We start from the raw sequence: 24,076 nt of genomic DNA, 5'->3' as shown, positions 1-24,076 counted from the left end.
CAGTAGTATTTGCTGGAGCTGTTGGTCTTGTTTATCAGATGGTTCAGGAAAAATTCGCACTCAATATACACAAATTCCTCTCAAAAGCAAGTAGATTCTAGATAGGCAGATAGTTCTAAAATTAAAAGCATATTCTCATTGTAATCTACAATACCGTGGCCATTGTTTTTTGGTCCTAAATTCTCACTCTTGCTTATTTCATACACATTACAATGAAACTTCCTATAAGAATTATTTCACCTGTGCAATTTTAATACACTCTTTTAGCCAATGAAACATATTTCTTAAAGATGTAAAAATTTTTATATACTTTGTCTTCAGCTTTTAAGGTACTTTTTCCTTTCAATTTGTCAAAACAGATTATTAGTGTTAACCACGTTATATCATATTTAAATTAATTCAGACAGCTTAATACATGAATATATTCATATGCAAAGCACACAATAGTCAAATCAAATAATAAAGTTAATACACGAAGTTTTGTAGAAAGGAAATCACATCAAGTGCAACTTAACCTAATTGAGACTGATTTTAAATCACTTTTATTTTAAAGATATATTTAAACTTACAATAATAGCTTTTTTTCTATATGAAATTCAGAGCCCTTTGAATATTTTCCCTTTTTCCTTTTTTTTTTTTTTTCCTTTTCATCTTGTTATTTTAATCTACTAAGTGGATGACTTTCCGTCTGGCAAGATTTCATTATCTTCTGCTTTGATTAGAAATCATTACAATTTGTATTGTTTTCTTTACCTCCTTTGAAAGGACTTCAATCTTTGTTGGTTTAATAAATATGCTAATGTATGTTACAGGAGTAAAACTCTAAGGAGATTAGAACATGTTCTATTATGGAGAAAGTATGTTGTTTTACTTTTTTAAAGCATATATTAGGAATTTCTAAAGAGAGAGGATGCCTAGCATTTTTTAATAATTCTTAAGAGTCAATAGGAGACATTTTTATTACATTTAACAATATTTAACAATTTTTATCAAGTGAGTACTGTGAAAAATTCTAAGAACACTACTGAGGGTATGCCAAACAAGGCACATATTCTCTTGATGCTAACACCTAAAAACTAAACAATTACAACTAAGGACTGTAACTATTCTGATAGCCAGTAGTATGGGGAAGCTTGAAGGGGATATGAACTATGTATTTAAAGAATCAGTGAATGAACTTTGAGCAAATGATATATAGGGAAGTTCTTTAAGATAAATCTAATTCATTTAGGTAATTTTTGAATATTGGGCCCAAAGAATATAAATAATTATATCATAGTTTTCTCTACAGTGCTAATAATCCAATTTTATTAACCCTTACTTTATCTTCTGTGATTTTCCTGTTCATATATTCTACTCATTTTTCTTTTGCCTATTCCATATTGATTTGCTGACATTGTTTATATGTGAAAGATCATGCGTATATTGATTAAGAGTAAGAATTCGGACTCCTGAAACACTACCTGCATCTAAATCTCATTATATGCAATCACTGTGACCTTGGGCATGATTTTAACATCTCAGTGCTTCAGTTTCCTCATCCATAAAATAGGATAAATAATAGTATCAGTCACACAGGGGAGATATAATGATAAAATGAATTAATGTGCAGAATGCAGGGCACCTGGTGGCTCAGTCAGTTGAGTGTTTGACTCTGGATTTTGGCTCAGGGTCATGATTTCACAGTCTCATGAGTTCCAGCCCTCCCTGGGGTTCTGCACTGACAGTGCAGTCTTCTTGAGATTTTCCCTCTCTCTCTGCCCCTTCCCCGCTCGCACTCTCTGTCTCTCTCAAAATAAATAAATAAACCTTAAGAAAAAAAATGCAGTACTTGGGAAAAAAATGTACAAAGTAAGCTCTTTATAATTTTTTGCTGTTGTATCATTATGAATTAGATATTAATCTTAGTGCAAATCTCTCACTAACAACTATTTAAAATCTATCAAGCATTCAATGTGTGTTTCCATTGCCCCTCCATTGTATATCTCGTTTTCCCAAATTGAAACTCTATATTTCTAATCACCTCTTCCGCTAGCTTGTGGACATGTGACAGGCTCTGCCAGTTTGATGCAGCTGCATGAGACTGATTCATAAGGAAGTCACATCAGGAAACAAATCAGGAATAACAGGACACCAAAACTGTCAAAGCACACAGGAGCGAAGGCAGTGAGTTTATGGTAATAATGGTGGCCTTTGCTTTTCCAGGGATATGTCTAGAGGCATTCTGAATGGTCCAGTGTTTCACATACTGTCATAAGCTATCCTACAATACAGCCTCTAGCAAAACTAGGCTATTGCAAACCCCTGCTAATAGAATTGTTTGCTTTTATACCCAGAGGTTTGCGAAAGTACCAAAATCTGCATGTGACATGTTTTCAGGCTGACTTCAAAGGGTCCATGCTATAAGAACTAAAGTTCTTATGAGGCTGTCTAAAATGAAAAAAACATGTCAGAGGGCCTATGGTGGTTCCGTATGTGCTACATGTGTCCCTGACTGGATCAAGTGTGCTTTCTGTATTGAGAAGCAGAAAATCCTGAAACTGTTAAAGGCACAGAACACAGTTAGAAAACTAAGTAATAAAATGAAGCTTATTTTGAGTAATAAAATGATTTAAAGCTAAAAATAAAATAATAAATAATTATGATAGCCCTTTCAAAATGACACTGAAGCATTAGGATCAGCAGTATTAGTTAACCACCAAGTTCTACGGTGTGGTCTTAGAGTTGTTGCTGCGAGCTTATTAATATTTCTTTATAAACACTTCCTACTTAAACCTGTGGAAATGTAGTCTATTTACTTAGAGTAAGGAGAAAGATCAATATAGTAATTGACTTCAGAGGTAATTAGTCATCTCACCTGATTGAGTTGAAATCAGCAAATAATAATAATTAATAGTAATAATAATTAACATGAGAGAAGGGATGTATTCTATAGCATATCATGATAGACATTAGCTTAGTTTATCATTGTGGTAACTTGGAATAACATGTGTTTTAAAGTAAGCTCTTCCTTGCACTGTGAAGAAAACTATAAACAAATCAAAAAGGCAACCTACTGAATGGGAGAAGATATTTTCAAATAACCTATCTGATAATAGGTTAATATCCAAAATATGTAAAGAACTTACATAGACCAATACCAAAAAAAAAAGCAAAAAACAAAAAACAAACAAAAACATATAATCCAATAAAAAATGGGCAGAGGACCTGACTAAAGATCTTGCCAAAGAAGACTAAAGATGACAGACACATGAAAAGATGTTCAACATCACTAATCATCAGGGAAATAGACATCAAAACCACAACGAGATATCACCCCACACCTGTTAGAATGGCTAAAATCAAAAAGACAAGGAATGAGTCTTGGCGAGGAATGGAGAAAAAAGAACCCTCGTGTACTGTTGGTTGGAATGCAAAGTGGTTCAGCCAATGTGGAAACAGTATGGAGGTTCCTCAAAAAATTGAAAATAGAACTACCATATGATCCAGTAATTCCACTGCTAGATATTTACCCACAAAAAAATGAAATTAGTAATTTGAAAAGATGTATGTATGTAGTGTTAATTGCAGCACTATTTATAATAGCTAGGCTATGAAAGCAACCTAGGTGTCCATTGATAGATGAATGTATTAAGAAGTTTATATAGATACATATCTTATATATTATTATACATTATATATAATGAAATATGTTATATTACTATATATATAATGAAATATTACTCAGCCATTAAAAGTAATGAAATCTTGGAGTGCCTGGGTGGCTCGGTCAGTTGAGCGTCCGACTTCGGCTCAGGTCATGATCTCATGGTCTGTGGGTTCAGCCCCGCGTCGGGCTCTGTGCTGACAGCTCAGAGCCTGGAGCCTGCTTCAGATTCTGTGTCTCCCTCTCTCTCTCTCTGACCCTCCCCTGTTCATGCTCTCTCTCTCTCTGTCTCAAAAATAAATAAATGTTAAAAAAAAATTTTTAAAAAGTAATGAAATATTGCCATTTGCAACAACATGGATGGACCTGGAGGGTATGATGCTAAATTAAATCAGTCAGTCAAAAAAAGACAAATACCATATGATTTCATTCATATGTGGAATGTAAGACACAAAACAAATAAATACAAAAAAGGGGAACAAAAAATACACAAATACAGGGAACAAACTGATGACAGAGAGGAGATGGGTGGAGGGATGGATGAAACAGATAAAGTGGATTAAGTGTACACTCATTGTGATGAGCACCAAGAAATGTATAGAATTGTTGAATCATATCATACACCTGAAACTAATATAACACCATATGTTAATTACAATTCAACTTAAAAAACTAAAGAAGTAATTTCTGGGTGATATTTAAAAAAAAGGAAAGGCTGAAGGGGTTCAGTGATTACTATTTATACCCTTTTAATGGGGACCAAAACTACGAGGGCTCTTTTGTGTATAGGCTGCTTCTAGCAATGCTGAAGAGTTTAAAAAATAATTTAATAACTAAAAGTTTGAAACTCTTACTTCAATCATTATCAGATAGATAACCAAAAGATTCTTACAACATGCTTAAAATGTTCTCAGTTATTTACCGACAGGGGTGTTTAGCAACACAGAAACTAACGCTGTTATTACTAAATTTCACTATAGGCAGAATCGACACCTGTGTTAGGCTCTTTCTTCCTGCATTTATTCATTCAACAGATATTTGGAGCCAACCACACAAAAGGCACTAGTACGAATGCTGCATTATAGGAACTAAAGAAATAAATTCTCCACCTTCAAGGATCTTACATTCTACTGAGGGAGAGAGAAAATAAACAGATACAAGATAATAGGTGTTAATTTAAAAAAAAGAAGCTGACCATTTGCAACGTGGATGGAACTGGAAGGTATTATGCTGAGTGTCCTTCAGAGAAGGACAGATATCATATGTATTCACTCATATGTGGATCTTGAGAAACTTAACAAAAGTCCATGGGGGAAGGGAGGGGGAAAAATAGTTCCAAACAGAGAGGGAGGGAGGCAACCACAAGAGACTCTTAAATACAGAGAACAAACTGAGGGTGGGTGGGAGGGGTGGGGGAGAGGGGAAAATGGGTGATGGGAATTGAGGAGGACACTTACTGGGATGAGCACTGGGTGCTGTATGTAAGCCAATTTGACAATAAATTATATTTAAAAAAAAAAAAAAGAAGAAGAAGAAGCTGGGCTAAAAAACTGGAAAATGATGGGGTAATATTTTACAGAAAATGACCAGGGGATGCTCTGTGATAGTTTGGGTTCTTCAAAAGCAGACACCAAGATGGGTCAGATGAGCAAAAGCTTTATTGAGGAAAATGTCCATGAAGGATGAAGGAACAGAGCCAGAGATGGTAGCGTGAGATCTCAGAACACCTTGTAACAGAGAGGAAGAAAACAGAGTATGTGGAATCTCAGACTTCACTGCAGTTTTAAACACATTTCGACCAGACAGTTTTCAAGCTAGAGTCGCCTGTTTAGAGAGTTTCTCATTTTCAAGGAATGGGCTATCATTAGTTACTCCCATTACAGTCAGTTATTGGCTCAGAGCAGCCCTTAGGAATCATAGCTTTGGTTCAACATGATAGTGGAACTGGTTGGGGGCATCAGTTATGCTTCCAAGGTCACAAAAGCTCAGCAGCATATGTTCATGTCCAACACATCCCTCTAAGAAGATAGCATTAGAGCAGAGAGCCTGAAGGAAGTTAGTCATCAACTAACAGAAAATGATCCCTGTGATTGTTTGGGTATTATTTTGGGTTTTATTTTATGCATTTATTAATTTAATTATCATTCATTTATTAACATACTATTTATAGAGCTAATTTGACAAGCAAATCAATAAAGGATTAGCCCAGTAAAATCAACACTCAAGATTATTGTTGCTATGTTTCTACTGTAATAAAGAAAATACAAAAGGACAATTTTTTCCCTATTGTCCCACTTTCGCCTTCAACATACATATTGATTGCCCCTGAGTTCGAAATACTCCTACAAAACATTGAAAACAGAGGAAATTAAAACCCTAACTTTTTCTCAAAAAGTATGTGTTTTAAATGAAAGTTAATACTTCCAATAATACAAATGCCATAGTTGCTTGTTTGTGACTATGTTTTTTGAGAAGTTAAATTTACACAAAAGCAGTATGGATTTTCTTTACCCAATGACAAATGAAATACATGACCATATTTTTCAATGTAGAATAAAGTCTTTTGAATATTGTGGACCAATTGTTACTTTATTCATTATCTAATTAACATTACAAAATATCAGTTATATTCTACCAATATGATAGAAACACAAAGTTGCAATCTTGCTGTGTAAATACTGTGGTTTCTTTATACTCTTAAGAGAGATCACTAAAATGAGTGAACTCTGACTTTGCTCAGTGTTTTTGGAACCTAGCTAAAGATCCCCATCCTTTCTGTTAATTCTTACTTCTTAGTTCTTTGAAACTGAAATTCTAGGAGATCTAGGGAAGATGGCGGCGTAGGAGGACGCGGGGCTCACAGCGCGTCCTGCCGATCACTTAGATTCCACCTACACTTGCCTAAAGAACCCAGAAAACCGCCAGAGGATTAGCAGAAGGGAGTCTCCGGAGTCAAGCGCAGACTAGAGGCCCACGGAAGAGGGTAGGAAGGGCGGCGAGGCGGTGCGCCCTCCACGGACTGGCGGGAGGGAGCCGGGGCGGAGGGGCGGCTCGCCGGCCAAGCAGAGCCCCCGAGTCTGGCTGGCAAAAGCGGAGGGGCCGGACAGACTGTGTTCCGACAGCAAGCGCGACTTAGCGTCTGGGAGGTCATAAGTTAACAGCTCTGCTCGGAAAGCGGGAAGGCTGGAGGACAAAGGGAGGGAGAGCTGCTGAGCCCCCGGACGGCAGAGCTCAGCTTGGCGGGGAACAAAGGCGCCAGCGCCATCTCCCCCGCCCATCCCCCAGCCAAAATCCCAAAGGGAACCAGTTCCTGCCAGAGAACTTGCTCGCTCCGCGCAAAAACCCAACTCTGTGCTTCTGCGGAGCCAAACCTCCGGCAGCGGATCTGACTCCCTCCCGCTGCCACAGGGCTCCTCCTGAAGTGGATCACCTAAGGAGAAGCGAGCTAAGCCTGCCCCTCCAGCCCCCGTGCACCTTGCCCACCCACCCCAGCTAATACGCCAGATCCCCAGCAACACAAGCCTGGCAGTGTGCAAGTAGCCCAGACGGGACACGCCACCCCACAGTGAATCCCGCCCCTAGGAGAGGGGAAGAGAAGGCACACACCAGTCTGACTGTGGCCCCAGCGGTGGGCTGGGGGCAGACATGGGGTCGGACTGCGGCCCCGCCCACTAACTCCAGTTATACACCACAGCACAGGGGAAGTGCACTGCAGGTCCTCACCACGCCAGGGACTCTCCAAAATGACCAAACGGAAGAATTCCCCTCAGAAGAATCTCCAGGAAATAACAACAGCTAATGAACTGATCAAAAAGGATTTAAATAATATAACAGAAAGTGAATTTAGAATAATAGTCATAAAATTAATCGCTGGGCTTGAAAACAGTATACAGGACAGCAGAGAATCTCTTGCCACAAAGATCGAGGGACTAAGGAACAGTCACGAGGAGTTGAAAAACGCTTTAAACGAATTGCAAAACAAAATGGAATCCACGATGGCTCGGCTTGAAGAGGCAGAGGAGAGAATAGGTGAACTAGAAGATAAAGTTATGGAGAAAGAGGAAGCTGAAAGAAAGAGAGATAAAAAAATCCAGGAGTATGAGGGGAAAATTAGAGAACTAAGTGATACACTAAAAAAAAATAATATACGCATAATTGGTATCCCAGAGGAGGAAGAGAGAGGGAAGGGTGCTGAAGGGGTACTTGAACAAATTATAGCTGAGAACTTCCCTGAACTGGGGAAGGAAAAAGGCATTGAAATCCAAGAGGCACAGAGAACTCCCTTCAGACGTAACTTGAATCGATCTTCTGCACGACATATCATAATGAAACTGGCAAAATACAAGGATAAAGAGAAAATTCTGAAAGCAGCAAGGGATAAACGTGCCCTCATATATAAGGGGACACCTATAAGACTCGTGACTGATCTCTCCTTTGAAACTTGGCAGGCCCGAAAGGCTTGGCACGATATCTACAGTGTGCTAAACAGAAAAAATATGCAGCCGAGAATCCTTTATCCAGCAAGTCTGTCATTTAGAATAGAAGGAGAGATAAAGGTCTTCCCAAACAAACAAAAACTGAAGGAATTTGTCACCACGAAACCAGCCCTACAAGAGATCCTAAGGGGGATCCTGTGAGACAAAGTACCAGAGACTTCACTACAAGCATAAAACATACAGACATCACAATGACTCTAAACCCATATCTTTCTATAATAACACTGAATGTAAATGGATTAAATGCGCCAACTAAAAGACATAGGGTATCAGAATGGATAAAAAAACAAGACCCATCTATTTGCTGTCTACAAGAGACTCATTTTAGATCTGAGGACACCTTTAGATTGAGAGTGAGGGGATGGAGAACTATTTATCATGCTCCTGGAAGCCAAAAGAAAGCTGGAGTAGCCATACTTATATCAGACAAACTAGACTTTAAATTAAAGGCTGTAACAAGAGATGAAGAAGGGCATTATATAATAATCACAGGGTCTATCCACCAGGAAGAGCTAACTATTATAAATGTCTATGCGCCAAATACCCGAGCCCCCAGATATATAAAACAATTACTCATAAACATAAGCAACCTTATTGATAAGAATGTGGTCATTGCAGGGGACTTTAACACCCCACTTACAGAAATGGATAGATCATCTAGACACACAGTCAATAAAGAAACAAGGGCCCTGAATGATACATTGGATCAGATGGACTTGACAGATATATTTAGAACTCTGCATCCCAAAGCAACAGAATATACTTTCTTCTCGAGTGCACATGGAACATTCTCCAAGATAGATCATATACTGGGTCACAAAACAGCCCTTCATAAGTTTACAAGAATTGAAATTATACCATGCATACTTTCAGACCACAATGCTATGAAGCTTGAAATCAACCACAGGAAAAAGTCTGGAAAACCTCCAAAAGCATGGAGGTTAAAGAACACCCTACTAACGAATGAGTGGGTCAACCAGGCAATTAGAGAAGAAATTAAAACATATATGGAAACAAACGAAAATGAAAATACAACAATCCAAACGCTTTGGGATGCAGCGAAGGCAGTCCTGAGAGGAAAATACATTGCAATCCAGGCCTATCTCAAGAAACAAGAAAAATCCCAAATACAAAATCTAACAGCACACCTAAAGGAAATAGAAGCAGAACAGCAAAGGCAGCCTAAACCCAGCAGAAGAAGAGAAATCATAAAGATCAGAGCAGAAATAAACAATATAGAATCTAAAAAAACTGTAGAGCAGATCAACGAAACCAAGAGTTGGTTTTTTGAAAAAATAAACAAAATTGACAAACCTCTAGCCAGGCTTCTCAAAAAGAAAAGGGAGATGACCCAAATAGATAAAATCATGAATGAAAATGGAATGATTACAACCAATCCCTCAGAGATACAAACAATTATCAGGGAATACTATGAAAAATTATATGCCAGCAAATTGGACAACCTGGAAGAAATGGACAAATTTCTAAACACCCACACTCTTCCAAAACTCAATCAGGAGGAAATAGAAAGCTTGAACAGACCCATAACCAGCGAAGAAATTGAATCGGTTATCAAAAATCTCCCAACAAATATGAGTCCAGGACCAGATGGCTTCCCAGGGGAGTTCTACCAGACATTTAAAGCAGAGATAATACCTATCCTTCTCAAGCTATTCCAAGAAATAGAAAGGGAAGGAAAACTTCCAGACTCATTCTATGAAGCCAGTATTACTTTGATTCCTAAACCAGACAGAGACCCAGTAAAAAAAGAGAACTACAGGCCAATATCCCTGATGAATATGGATGCAAAAATTCTTAATAAGATACTAGCAAATCGAATTCAACAGCATATAAAAAGAATTATTCACCATGATCAAGTGGGATTCATTCCTGGGATGCAGGGCTGGTTCAACATTCGCAAATCGATCAACGTGATACATCACATTAACAAAAAAAAAGAGAAGAAACATATGATCCTGTCAATCGATGCAGAAAAGGCCTTTGACAAAATCCAGCACCCTTTCTTAATAAAAACCCTTGAGAAAGTCGGGATAGAAGGAACATACTTAAAGATCATAAAGGCCATTTATGAAAAGCCCACAGCTAACATCATCCTCAACGGGGAAAAACTGAGAGCTTTTTCCCTGAGATCAGGAACACGACAGGGATGCCCACTGTCACCGCTGCTGTTTAATATAGTGCTGGAAGTTCTAGCATCAGCAATCAGACAACAAAAGGAAATCAAAGGCATCAAAATTGGCAAAGATGAAGTCAAGCTTTCGCTTTTTGCAGATGACATGATATTATACATGGAAAATCCGATAGACTCCACCAAAAGTCTGCTAGAACTGATACATGAATTCAGCAAAGTTGCAGGATACAAAATCAATGTGCAGAAATCAGTTGCATTCTTATACACTAACAATGAAGCAACAGAAAGACAAATGAAGAAACTGATCCCATTCACAATTGCACCAAGAAGCATAAAATACCTAGGAATAAATCTAACCAAAGATGTAAAAGATCTGTATGCTGAAAACTATAGAAAGCTTATGCAGGTAATTGAAGAAGATATAAAGAAATGGAAAGACATTCCCTGCTCATGGATTGGAAGAATAAATATTGTCAAAATGTCAATACTACCCAAAGCTATCTACACATTCAATGCAATCCCAATCAAAATTGCACCAGCATTCTTCTCGAAACTAGAACAAGCAATCCTAAAATTCATATGGAACCACAAAAGGCCCCGAATAGCCAAAGTAATTTTGAAGAAGAAGACCAAAGCAGGAGGCATCACCATCCCAGACTTTAGCCTCTACTACAAAGCTGTCATCATCAAGACAGCATGGTATTGGCATAAAAACAGACACATAGACCAATGGAGTAGAATAGAAACCCCAGAACTAGACCCACAAACGTATGGCCAACTCATCTTTGACAAAGCAGGAAAGAACATCCAATGGAAAAAAGACAGTCTCTTTAACAAATGGTGCTGGGAGAACTGGACAGCAACATGCAGAAGGTTGAAACTAGACCACTTTCTCACACCATTCACAAAAATAAACTCAAAATGGATAAAGGACCTGAATGTGAGACAGGAAACCATCAAAACCTTAGAGGAGAAAGCAGGAAAAGACCTCTCTGACCTCAGCCGTAGCAATCTCTTACTCGGCACATCCCCAAAGGCAAGGGAATTAAAAGCAAAAGTGAATTCCTGGGACCTTATGAAGATAAAAAGCTTCTGCACAGCAAAGGAAACAACCAACAAAACGAAAAGGCAACCAACGGAATGGGAAAAGATATTTGCAAATGACACATCGGACAAAGGGCTAGTATCCAAAATCTATAAAGAGCTCATCAAACTCCACACCCGAAAAACAAATAACCCAGTGAAGAAATGGGCAAAAAACATGAATAGACACTTCTCTAAAGAAGACATCCGGATGGCCAACAGGCACATGAAAAGATGTTCAACGTCGCTCCTTATCAGGGAAATACAAATCAAAACCACACTCAGATACCACCTCACGCCAGTCAGAGTGGCCAAAATGAAGAAATCAGGAGACTATAGATGCTGGAGAGGATGTGGAGAAACAGGAACCCTCTTGCACTGTTGGTGGGAATGCAAATTGGTGCAGCCGCTCTGGAAAGCAGTGTGGAGGTTCCTCAGAAAATTAAAAATAGACCTACCCTATGACCCAGCAATAGCACTGCTAGGAATTTATCCAAGGGATACAGGAGTACTGATGCATAGGGGCACCTGTACCCCAATGTTTATAGCGGCACTCTCAACAATAGCCAAATTATGGAAAGAGCCTAAATGTCCATCAACTGATGAATGGATAAAGAAATTGTGGTTTATATACACAATGGAATACTACGTGGCAATGAGAAAAAATGAAATATGGCCTTTTGTAGCAACATGGATGGAACTGGAGAGTGTGATGCTAAGTGAAATAAGCCATACAGAGAAAGACAGATACCATATGGTTTCACTCTTATGTGGATCCTGAGAAACATAACAGAAACCCATGGGGGAGGGGAAGGAAAAAAAAAAAAAAAAAAAAAAAAAAAAAAGAGGTTAGAGTGGGAGAGAGCCAAAGCATTAGAGACTGTTAAAAACTGAGAACAAACTGAGGGTTGATGGGAGGGGGGAGGGAGGGCAGGGTGGGAGGGAGGGCAGGGTGGGTGATGGGTATTGAGGAGGGCACCTTTTGGGATGAGCACTGGGTGTTGTATGGAAACCAATTTGACAGTAAATTTCATATATTAAAAAAAAAAAAATACTAAGATAAAAATATTTACATGTTAAAAAAAAAAAAAAAAGAAACTGAAATTCTAGCTGCATATGAAACACGTCATTAATGGAGTTATTCAATAAAACAGACCAAAAATTATTCTTTTCTCTTTTAGTACCCAATGCCCTTTGGGGACTTTATTCCTTTGTTTATAGATAAAATAAAACGAGACTATTAGGTTTCTCACCTCCTCCTAACTAGAGAACTGGCATGTGGTCAAAATAGGTCAATTACTGCATTAAAGGAAATTTTTTTCTCAAAAAATAAAATAAAATTTTAATTAATAATAAGAATAATATATAAAATAAAACTATTTAGTTATCAAAGCAATCTTTCTAAAACCCATACATGAATATCCCTTAGGCATATTAATGGTTCTACACACATTTTTTTTCTCTGATAACCTCAGAACTGCCACTGATAACAGAATATCTGTGCTCTAAGAAAATTATAGTTGATACTTAGTGTTCTCCATCAACAATAAATGAACTAGAAAGATGAATCCAAACAGGCATAAAACACTTTGCTGTCAACACAAAGAAAATCAATACTAATCTAATCAGACCAAGAAATAAAAGCACATGCTATATTTATCATTCAACCCTCTTTTCAAACTTACCCTTCCCAAACCTAACGTTTTTAACATTGTCATTTGATGATTATGTTCAGTTAGAAAAAAGAAGAATGACACATTGGATAAGTTCATTCCTAAACTAGCAATTTTTAAAACTGACTATATTTTAAAGAAAATTCAATTTAATAAAGTCTCCTAGAATATCCACCATGTGCATTGTCAGTAATGGTTCTCCCATCCAGATTTTTGATTCATTGATATAAATATTGATTAAACAACTACCGATACTAGCATGATTATAGGCGACAGTGAATTAAACAGACAATTCCTTGTACCCACAGAACTCATATCTTAATACTCTTTAGTCCTGAGCATTTAAGTGACAAGATTGCCCCCATCCCTGAATCCCTCTTTCCTTCTGCTAATAATGCCACATTAGTGTTCTGAGCTTCTTATTCTGGAATTGTGAACACTCTTGGAACACACCAATCAGTTGCAGCACAAAGCTCTAGATTTCAAATTACGTTTATTTCTCAATATATTTATTTCTCACTGAAGCTTTTTTTCTTATTTTTAGTTGACTTTGTGTTGCGTTCCAATAAATTGTTTTTGTAAACATTTTCAAACTTCTCTAATTGCCATCTTTACACAATCACATCTTTATCAACAGATGATATATCCTGCTCAGAATAAAGACTGATGGATTGGGAAGACAGATGGATTCTGATAATAGAAATTTGAGATGCTTAAGGAAGAATATAGAGGCTGCAAAGAGGAGAATAAAACCCTATTAAACATGGAGTTTCAGAGCATAAAAGGATAAAACATCAAAAGCAATTTAAAAGAAGGACTAGAAAAAGATTGATTTGAATCCAGAATCCAGAAGGCTAACGGAATGCAGTTTCAAAAACTAGGGAGTTATAATGTCAAATATTGCAGAATTTGATATTCATGATCACATTTTAATCCAGTTTGGTTAGGTCATCCTTTATTCTTTTCAAAAATTTAATTTGACACGTTATATTTTGTAAATTTAAGGTGCACATCATGTTACTTTGATGCATATATGTATTGTAATATCACCACTGAAGCAATATTTATCACATTACATAATTATAGTACAATATTATTGTCTCTATTCATTATATTGTGCATTAGGATCTCTATGGCCTGTTTACTACTCACCTTAAATACCATCAATCTTATCCCCCCATTCTCCATATCCTGGTAACCAGCATTTTACTCTGTTTTGTTATGTTTTTACAGGTTTGACTGTTTTAGATTCTACAAATAAATGATATTACATAGTACTTGCATTTCTCTTTTTGACTTATTTCACTTAACATAATGTTCTAAAAGTCCATCCAATTTGTCACAAATGGCAGGATATCATCCTTTCTCATGGCAGAATAATATTCCATTGTGTGTGTGTGTGTGTGTATCACATCTTTTCATATTTTAATTTATTAATTGGAATTTTGACTATTTCCTTTTCTTGGCTATTGTGAAGAATGCTGCAATAGACATAAGTGTGTTTCTTGTAGAAATCCTATTTTACTGCCTTTGGATGTATGCCCAGAAGTAGAATTTTTGGATCATATGATAGATCTACTTTTAAACTTTTGAGGAACTTCCATAATGTTTTCCATGAGGGTTGGATTAATTTACATTTCCACCAATAATGTGTAAGCATTCCCTTTTTACCATATCTTGACCAACATTTGTTGTCTCTTGCCTTCTTGGACATTCTAACAGGTATGAGGAGATATTTCATTCTGCTTTTTATTTGCAACTCCCTAATGATTAGTGATGTTGAACATCTTTTCATGAGTCTGTTGGCCATTTTGATGTCCTCTGGGAAAATGTCTATTTAGTTCTTCTGTTCATTTTTTAAGAGAATTTGGGGTTTTTTGTTGTTGTGTTCTTTATATATTTTGAATATTAACCTCTTATCCGATAAATGACTTGCAAATATTTGCTACCAATCTGTATGCTGCTGTTTCGTTTAGTTGTTTTGTTTTGCTGTGCAGAAGCTTCTGCATTTTATATAGTCATATTTGTTGATATTTATTTTTGTTTTTGTGCTTCTAGCACCATGTCCAAAATATCATTGTCAAGACCAATATTGATGGGATTCTTCCTTATGTTTTCTTCTAGGGGCTTTATGGTTTCAGGTCTTATGTTTAAATCTTTGATTTATTCCAAGTTAATTTTGTGAGTGGTGTGAGATAGGAGTCCAATTTCATTGCCTATATATGTTTCTCTAGCTTTTTCAGCTCCATTTTTTAAAGAGATTATCTTCCCCCCCCCCCCATTGGATCTTCTTGGCTCCCCATCAGGTATTAGTTGACCATATATACTGGCATTTAATTCTGGGATATTTTGTACCATTGGTCTGTGTATCTATTTTTGTGTCAGTACTATATTATTTTTATTACTATGGTTTTGTAATATAATTTGAAATCAGGAAGTATGTCATCTCTGGCTTTGTTCTTTTTTTCTCAGAAATGTTTTAGCTATTTGGGGTCTTTAGTGATTCCATACAAATTTGAGGACTATTTATTCTATTTCTATGAAGAATGCCTTTGGTATTTAGATGGAAATTGCACTGAATCTATAAATGGCTTTGAGTAGTATGAACATTTTAGCAATACTTATTCTTCCAATCCATGAACACAAGATGTCTTTTCATTTGTTTGTGTCTTGATTTCTTTCAGTAAAATCTTAGTTTTCACTTGCACAGATCTTTTACTTCCTTAAATTTATTCCTAAATATTTTATTGTTTTTGATGCTATTGTGATTGGGACAGTTTCTTTATTACTCCTTCTGATGCTTCATCATTAATGTAAAGGAATGCCACTGATTTCTGTAGGTTGATTTTGTAGTCTGCCACATTGATTCCAACAGTTTTTTGATTGACTCTGGGATTTTTCTATATATAAGATTATGTTGTCAGCAAATATCAATAATTTTACATTTTACTTCCCACTTGGGATGCCTTTTATTTATTCGCCTTGCCTAATTCCTCTAGTTAGGACTTCCAATAGTATATTGAATAGAAGTGGCAAGAGTGACCAACATTGTCTTGTTCCTGATCTCAGAGGAAACCTTTTCAATTTTTTTTCCATTTAAGTATGATGTTAGCTGTGGGTTTGTCATATATCGTCTTTATTATTTTGAGATATGTTCATTTTATACCCACTCTGTTAAGAGGGTTTATCATGAAAAGATGTTGCATGCTGTTGTCATGTTTTTTCTGCATCTATTGAGATGACTGTGATTTTTATTTTTTGTTTGATTGATGTGATGAATTACATTTATTGATTTGTGTGTGTTGAATCATCCTTGCATCTCAGAGATAAATCCCACTTCGTCATGGTGTTTAATCCTTTCAATGTGTTCTTAAATCTGGTTTACGACTATTTTGTTGAGAATTTTTGTTGTATCAATTAGGCATATTGGTGTATAATTTTCTTTTATTGTGGTATCCCTATCTGTTTTAATATCAAGGTAATGCTGGCTTTGTAGGATAAGTTTGGAAGTTGTCCCTCGTCCTTAGTGCTATTTTAAAGACTTTGAGGGGGATTGAAATTAATTCTCCTTCAAATGTTTCATAGAATTCACTAGTAAAACCATTTGGCCATATAGTTTTCTGTGTTGAGAGCTTTTTGATTGCTGACTGAATCTCTTGACTCATTACTGGTTTGTTTATATTTTTTATTTCTTCCTGATTCAGTCTTGGTAGGTTGTGTGTTACTAGAAATGTATCAATTTCTTCTAGATTACATAATTTGTTGGCATATAACCGTTCATAGTAGTCTCGTAATTCTCTGTCTTTCTGTATTATCTGTTGTAATGTCTCCTCTTTTATCTCTAATTTTAAGCATATGAGTCTTTTTTAGTCTAATTAAAGATTAATCAACCAGCTTTTAGTTTTATTTATCCTGTTTACTGTTTTTCAGACTTATATTTATTTTTGCTCTATTTTTTATTATTTCTTTCCTTCTGCTAACTTTCAGCTTAATTTGTTCTTTTCTAGTTCTTTGAGGTGTAAAGTTAGGTTGTTTATTTGAGTCCTTTTTCATTTCCTAATATATATGTTTATTTCTATAAACTTTCTTCTCAGCACTGCTCTTGCTCCATCCCACAAAATTTGGTATGTTGTATTTTCATTTTCATTTGTTTCAAGATACTTTATGATTTACTTTTTGACTTCTTCTTTGATCCATTTGATTTCTTCTTTGATCCATTAAGCAAGTGTGTTGTTCACGTTCCACATATTTGCTGATCTACTCACCTTCCTCTTGCTGATTTTTAATTCCATGCCATTGTGGTCAGAGAAGATAGTTGGTATGATTTCAGTCTTCTTAAATTTGCTAAGATTAGTTTTGTGGCTTGTTATACGATCTATCCTGGAGAATGTTGCATGTGCATTTGAGAAGAATATGCACTCATTCAGTTGCTGGTAGTTGGAATATATATATATATATATATATATATATATATATATATATATATATATATATATAGAGCCCACTTTTCTAAAGCATGGTTCAATTCCAACATTTCTTTGTTTCCTTGTTGATATTCTGTCTGGACAATCCATCCATTGTTTATAGTGGAGTGCTGAAATCCCCTAATATTATGGTATTATTGCCTAGTTATTGTCTATTTCTCCCTTAAAATCTATTAGTACTTGCTCAATATATTTTGATTCTCAGATGTTGGGAACATATATGTTTATGACTGTCGTATCTTCTTGATGTATGGATCCTTTTTATCATTATATAATGATCTTCTTTGTTTCTTGCTGCCATTTTTGACTTGAAGTCTAGTTTTTCCAAGTATGGCTATACCTGCTTTCCTTTGATTACCAATTGGCTGGAGTATCATAGTCCATTCCCATACTTTGAGTCTGTTTTTCTTTGGAGTTGAGATGAGTCTACTGAAGACAGCATGTAATTAGACTTGTTTTTTAATCTATACAGCCACTGAATACCTTTGGATTAATGAGTTCAAATCGTTTATGTTTAGGATGATAATTGATATACGAGGACTTACTACTGACATTCTATATTTTGTTTCTGGCTGTCTTGTACTTCTCCATTGTTTCTTTTTCCTTTTGTTTCTGACTTTTTAGATTGGTGGTTTTGTATAATGATTTGTTCAGTTTCCCCTTTCTTGTGTTTTGTGTCTTTGTTCTAGATGTTTGTTTTGTTGTTATGATGAGGTTAACATAAAATATTTCATAGATAAAATAACCCCTTTTCTGCTGATAGCAGCTATCTTTATTTGCCTATATAGGTCCCATCATTTTCCTCCTCCCGTTTTATATTTTTGTTGTCACAAATTATCCTTTTTTATGCTTAAGTTATCAAATCGTAGTAGCTATAGTTACTTTTAATGCTTTTTTTTTCCTTTAAACTTTATTATATAATTTTTTAACACCCTGTTCTAAAAGAGTTACAATTATCTGGTTCAGTTTGTCTACAACATTACTAAAAGTTTTGTGTCATTTTGGGGTTCAGATAGAAGAGCTCCTTTAAACATTTTTTTTATAAGACAGGTCTAGTGATGGTGAACTCCCTCAGCTTTGGTTTTTCCAAGAAAGCTTCAATTTCTCATTCATATCTGAAGAATAACTTTGCTAGATAGACTACTCTTTGCCAGCATTTCTTATCTTTCAATATTTTGAATACATCATTCTACTCTCTTCTTCTGGCCTATGGAGCTTCAGCTTAGAAATCTGCCGATAGTCTAATGGGAATTTCTTGGTAGGTTACTTTCTTTTATTTTACCCTGCCTGCTTTAAGGATTCTTTCTTTATCATTGACTTTTGACAGCTTTATTATACTGTGTCTTGGAAAGAGTCTTTTTGCATTGAGATAGTAAATGATCTATTAGCTTCACAGACTTATATGTCTAGTTCTTTCCTCAGGTTTTGGAAATTCTCAGCTATTATTTCCAAATAACCTCTCTAACCCTTTCTCCTTCTGGCATACCTATTATTTTTATATAGGCTCTCATAATGGAGTCTGATAGCTCTTATAGGATTTCTTGACTGTTTAAAATACTAGTTCTTTCTTCTTTTCCACCCGATCATTTCTAGATTCCTTTCTTCCAGTTCAATTATTTTTGTCTCTTCCATCAATCTGCTCTATTTCCTATGTTTTCTAATGTGTTATTCATCTCACTGAGTTCTTCACCTCCAGAATTTCTGTTTGGTTCTTTTTTTTATAATTTCAATATCTTTGATAAATTACTCCTTCTTTACATTTATTAAATTCCTGAATTTTCTTGTAGCACTTTCTTTATAAATGCTATTTTGGATTCTCAGTTAGATCCCAATTTTCCCTGACTTTGAGTTTGGTTGCTGGAGACTTGTTACTTTCTTTTTGTGATAGATATTACATGATTTTTCAAGGTGTTTGATGATGTACCTCTGCCAGTGCGTTTGAAGTAGTAAACACCTTTCTTATTGAGGTAAAGTTTTGTTTACTTTGTTTTTAACAGTTCAACAGGGTGGGAATTAGAGGACTTTCTTTTGTTTTCCAGCAGGTGATGCTATAGCACAAGTTTTTCGTTTCTTTTACTTGAGTTGACTTGTGGCTATATTTGGGAGTGGGCACTTTCTAACCTCTACCCTCTCTGCCAGAGGGGTTACTGGTTGTTATTGTTTGTGCCTTTGGGGTTACAGATACCACTGCCACTTCTCCTCTGGCTCCTCTCCTGTTCCTTCAGTTCTAGCACCTCCACAAAATGTAATCCACTCACCTTCAGATATCAGATGTATGGATGTCCCTGGTGTCCTAGTATGTCATACAGAGGAAATTTTGTTGGGTTATGAATGTTTTATTGGTTATGAGTTGACAAGGAAAGACAAGGGGAAGGACTCATGCTGTCACGAGGCTGATGTCATTCCTCATTCTTTCTTCTCAATCAGTTTCTTTGGTTTTCCAATAAAATATTGCTAGGAAAGTGATCAATTAAAAGTGGAAACTATCTTGAACTGGATGAAGACCGTGGTTCAAGTTCTTTTTAAAGTTGTTGAACATCTATGATTTGTTTTTCAATATACACAATACCTATTCTAACAAAATCTTTTTGTGAAGATCAAATTGGTACACACACACACACACACACGCGCGCGCGCAAGCGAGAACACATTCTGTAAAAGATCATAGGACATCAGAGAGGTACTTATGTTTTAGGAAATGAGATTTTTTAACTACAGGCTTGTTTTTCTTTTACATTCACATCTGCTAAAATCTAAATTATTTTGGGGTGCCTGGGTGGCTCAGTCAGTTGAACTCAGGTCATGATCTCACAGCTTGTGAGTTTGAGCCCCGCACCAGGCTTTGTGCTGACAGCTCAAAGCTTGGAGCCTGCTTCAGATTCTGTGTCTCCCTCTCTCTCTGTCCCTCCCCTACTCATACTCTCTTTCTCTCAAAAATAAATAAACAAAAAAAATTTAAAAAATAAAATCTAAATTATTTTGTCTTTTATTTAATCAAATTGAATGCATTATTCACACTTGAGAAGGAATCTGATAAAATCTTTAAGGCTGTCCTCAGGAAATTATAATTAAGAAAAGGGTAATTTTCAACTACAGAAGTATGATTAAAATTCACATAAGGAAATTATCCTGAAATAATCTTCTGGGAGCAAAGGCAGCAAGACAATATTAACAAAGGAGTTAATTTAGCAAGTCTGTGATAAGCATGTCAACCAAAAACTCGAGAAAATATTTGCAGATAAACTTCAATAATCTGCCTTTGAATAGTCAACTGTTTAGTGTATTTTTCCATGTAAAATAGGAAGACTAAAAATAAACTTGAATCAATAATTTTTCCTAAATGGATGTAGAAGAATTTTAGTCATTACAACTTTTAGCTAAATAAACTAGTATTGTTTATTTTCAAAGATACAGTCTAGAAGAACAATCTAAAGGATTAATTGCCCTCACTAAACCACCAAATAGGAAAGCAACCCTGATTAGTTTGAAGGGACATCATTGTTGAAATGCTTCATATCAGCTTTCTTCCACTTTGAGTGTGTACCCATAACCTAAGACTCTAGATTGGTGGTTGGTGAAATAATTTTGTAAAGCACATGTATAATTGAATATATCTGTGTGTATGTACACACACATCATTTGTAACATAATATTTGTGTACGGAATACTATTTTTCCAGCCCCTCTTCCTTTCTGCCTCAGCCTGTGCAGCTGCTGTTTACTCAAATGATACTTATTCCCCCCAGATCTTTATTCTGCTCAATCCATCACCTCCTTTCCATCTCTGATAAAATGTCACTCACTCCAATTTCCTTTCTTGGCAGCCTTATCTAAATAGAAACCAGGACCTAAAGAACAAGTCTAATCTAGTTTTCATCGATAATTTTTCACATAGTTAAAGACAACTGAGCTTTCTCTTTTATAGGATAAATATCTTCTGGTTTGTGCACTGTCATCATTCCTACAACTGCCTTCTAAAAGTTTTCCAGTTTATCATTATACCTTTTATTTGCCTGTATAAAACTAAAACAAAACAAAACAAAAAAAAAAAAACACTACTTCTTTCATTCTAAAGGTTATGCTTTTATTACAGGACTTTGAAATTTTATCAGTGTGTTTGGCAGCTATTGCTTATTGTTGACTCACCCTAAACTTACTAGAAATTGAAATCTAAATTGTATGAGGTGCTATTTGAACCATTGTCTCCTCTTACATTTTGTGGTTATTTTTTGAACCCAAGTATTAGACTCTACATGAATACATATTAAACATATATATTTGGCTCATCATTTCCAAATTATTGATACAGTTCTGGTGTTGAATTCTTTTAACTGATGTACTTATTTGTTGATCCTTTCTCAGAAATTTGTTCCAAAATCTCCCCAGTTAATAATAATGATTTCATTAATGTTTGATTTTTTTGTGTCCTAGAGACATGGTTAAACTGTTGTTGGAACACTCAGTCCTCAGAGAACAATGACACTTTAAAAATCTACAAAGCAACAAAAGCATAATTCATAGTTCATCTAAATAGGTTAAGAATCGAGTCTTTGCCAAGGAAACTCTGAAACTACTTTAACCAGTCAAATCAAACTATGTTTCTGGCTGATGTGCCTCAGTTTTGTTTGCCTGATGAAAAATTGTAAAAATTGTTCTGGCCCCTCTCCTCATTCACATTTACTCCATACTTTGTCACTAGGGCTCTCATCCATTCTTATGTCTCCAAATATAAATCATGTGGCAATAAAGTTCGAATGTAAGAACCTAGGTATCACTGTTCAGGTATCCTCTTAAATTTTAATTTTCATAATAGAAGACATCTTCATAAACACAGAATTCTCTTTGGGAAACTACCTTCTTTGATATTTATATGTGTACCTAGTGGAAACTAACCTTTATCATGCATAGCAGTGATTCATGCCCTACCAATTAGAATGTCCAATTAGAATTAGCTACATATTTACTACCACAAACTTGGGCTAATCATCTGTTTAACAAGGGTATATATCAGTAGAATGTAGGGACTGCAAGGTTATAAATTATGTCTGTTGCTCACCATTGAAGCACTAAGATTAATGCAGTGTCTACCCCAAAGTAGGTCTACTTTTTCTTTTACAGTGTCTCCATTTTTTTCAGGATGCTATAATTAAATACCATAGACTAAGTGGTTTATAAACAACAGAACTATATTTCCCACAGTTCTGGAGGCTGGGGAGCCCAGGATAAGGGTCTGCTTTCTGGCTCATCAATGGCAATCTTCCTGCTATAACCTCAAATGGGGAAAGGTAGTGAGTGAACTCTTTGTGGCCTCTTTTATAAGGGTACTACTTCTGCCCTCATAACTTAATCACTTACTAAAGCCTCATCTCCAAATACCATCACATTGGAAATTAGATTTCAACATATGAACTTGGGAAGAACATAAATATTCGGTGTATATCTAGGAAGAACATAGTGTGAGACCCTAAAATTTTTGAACTCCAACAAAATGGAAATCTTATGGGCTAATTCTCTCGCTACCATCATGACACCCAGGAAAAAGGGACTGCTGATTTAGATCCATCACTTTTAAGGGACTTAGAAATCATCGGCATACACAGGGGTGTCTGGGCAGCTCAGTGCATTCAGTGTCCGACTCTTGGTTTTGGCTCAGGTCACGATTTGCGGTTTGTGAGTTTGAGCCCCACATCGGGCTCTGCACTGAGAATGTGGAGCCCACTTGGGATTCTATCTCTCCCTGTCTCTCTACCGCTTCCCTGCTCATGCTATCCCTTATGGTAGAGTCCCCTCCCTAAGGAAAGAAAAAAAAAAAAAAACACCTCAAGGAAACCTGGCTATATGTGTATGTGACAACATCCCTCAGGACCTTGTAACATGAGACCACTTAATCAAACTGCATGTTTGTGTGTTACCATATATGGGAGACAAAGAAGCAAAAAATATATTAAAAACTATGCCACGTGGCGTTCGGGGCTCAGTTCTTTGGGTATGAACCCAACTGAGCAGTGCCAGCAGGAATAAAGTTGCTTCCTGGAAAGAAAAGCCTCGGTGTCATGACTCTGTGAGAATCCAGCTACACTCTCTCTCAAAATAAATAACATTAATTTTTTTAAAAAAAAGGAAATTGTGGGCATACACATAAAACACACATATATACACACGCACAATTATGTCCACTTAGGATTCATCAGCCAGCATTCACAGGTACTCTACACGTTTGCTGTTGTGACTTATGCTTTTCCAGTCCTAAGGACTACTTCATATTTCTTGTTCTAGGTCCTCATAACAAAACACAACTACATCTGAGTGCCCTGGAGATTGGCAGATGGTGTCACTGTTATTGTTGAAGACAAGCACTATTTTGCATTGCAGAGAGGAATTGTGTGATAGAAGTGCTCAGATAAGATAAAAGACTAATTAACTTGTCACATCCTTCCTCTCAGACATTAAGAATGTAATAAATTCTTGCATAATGAAGTACAGTGTCAAGCATCTGTTTTCTTGCTTTCCTTGGTGCCTCAAATTGTGATACCAGGATATGAA

General features: G+C 36.1%; 1 pseudogene; it reads left to right on the top strand.

Moving 5' to 3' along the window:
* The first annotated feature begins 2,228 nt into the window (after positions 1–2,228).
* LOC109246678 (60S ribosomal protein L34-like) lies at positions 2,229–2,615 on the top strand (annotated as a pseudogene).
* The last annotated feature ends 21,461 nt before the right edge of the window (positions 2,616–24,076 follow it).

Source organism: Panthera pardus, unplaced genomic scaffold (assembly GCF_024362965.1).
Source record: "Panthera pardus isolate Hobbes unplaced genomic scaffold, ASM2436296v1 HiC_scaffold_13, whole genome shotgun sequence".
NCBI lineage: Eukaryota > Metazoa > Chordata > Mammalia > Carnivora > Felidae > Panthera > Panthera pardus.
Note: the sequence above shows the minus strand (reverse complement) of the source record. Positions and strands in the feature narration are given on the sequence as shown.